Source organism: Hermetia illucens, chromosome 1, assembly GCF_905115235.1.
Source record: "Hermetia illucens chromosome 1, iHerIll2.2.curated.20191125, whole genome shotgun sequence".
Classification (NCBI taxonomy): Eukaryota; Metazoa; Arthropoda; class Insecta; order Diptera; family Stratiomyidae; genus Hermetia; species Hermetia illucens.
In genome coordinates, this window is record NC_051849.1 from 123,532,791 (window position 1) to 123,534,465 (window position 1,675).

The following is a 1,675-nucleotide window of genomic DNA, read 5'->3' on the forward strand; positions in this document are numbered from 1 at the left end:
GACGATATGAAGCAGACTTGGAGACTAGAAAAGATCGAAGTATTCCCAGTGGTAATTTCAGCGACGGGATTACTCCCACTGAACTTACATAAAGCGCTGAAAACGCTCGATCTTCGGGCTGGACTATACATGGAGATGCAAAAAACGGTTATCCTTGCAACCTGTGCTATAGTCCGAAGAGTCCTGTCCGGTAACAATTTGACCTAATGGGTTTCAGTCTTGATCCGTACTATCTTCGATTTAAGATCGATGTCTCTGTAGTGTAGAACCACCGCATCATTGCTTGAAGTATTTGCGACAATGGGGATGTAGTAATACACATGGCATGGTCGCACATACTTTGCGTTAAAATGCATCACCGCAGTGATGCGGGCCTTTGGATGTTGCCTTCAGCCCATCTGTTTAAGCGATTTGGCCAAATTTTCTCCTGCAGCCGCATCTTGGAGCCAGCCCAATGAAAACAAATCTGCCATAATCGATTTACTTTTCCGTTGTTGCATCACCATATTACCTACCAAATGATGATTGTTGAATGAAGTTTGGCCTCGTCATGGTTCTCTTCCGTGTCATCAAATCGCATTTGTGTAAACAGCAACAGGGGTCGATTTGCTACAAACAAGAAAATAAATAATAATAAACAAGTGTTCTTGTATTTTGTACAAGAACACTTTCGAACTAATGTGTAAACACGGAAGGGTTAAAGTTAGGTGAATTAAGGAATGACATTACTTTTGATTTTTAGTATTCGAGAAGTCTCCGCAAAGAACTAAAGTGTTCTAATCGAGAACGCTTTACACCCGCGGTTGTTCTTTAATTCGCCTTTGGATTATATAAGAAATTTAGAGATAGAACAGTGAAATTATAATATTGTTTTTTGGAAATAAAGTAAGTTTTTGAAAGTGGAACCGATAGTGGTTGTAATAAGTCCAAGAGTTCAAACGATAAGCAACGACGTAAGTAATATTATTAAATCTTTAGATTTTGCTTTTCAGGATTTCGAATACCCTATCGTTCCGGAGCTAAGTTTCGGCAGCCCGGAACGAGAGCAACCACCGCCATCAAATCCAGGAGCTAGTGCGCTTGTGTAAACCGCGTGGAGTGAGGTCCGGCAGATATATTCAGAGTTCATTGCAGAATATAAACGGTTCCTATTGCTGAATCCATCGACAGACTTAATATACTTCTGAGAGAATAAACTGGGACTCATGCAATCAGTTTATTTGAAAGCAAAGGAGCTCGTTGAGAGAGTTCATCTCTCTCTTATTCCTGAGTAGATGCAAACGGAGGCCGACCAGTTACCTTTGGGGTCAGCTAGGGAACAAGTCCCTAAACTCCGGCAAACGACTCAAAATTATAGATCCAAGACACGTTGAAACAAAGTCATTAGAACGAGGCTTGGGCCTAGACGTCAACGACAGACTCCAGAAGGTGAAGCAGCAGCTAGGGACCTGACCAGGAGTTCAAGCAAGTGTGAAGTTTCGTCTGGAGGGGCGTGGGGGGCCTGTGATACAGATAGACGAAATTACCCAACGTGGAGTGACGAACCGCGTACATCTAATCTTAGGCCCTTTCCCACCCAAATACGACCGGACTATTTACTACACCCTCTCAGCTCCGCCCGGAATATTTGCGGACTCCTGGGCCAAACCGCTCAGAATCCTCCTTGAATTCCGGC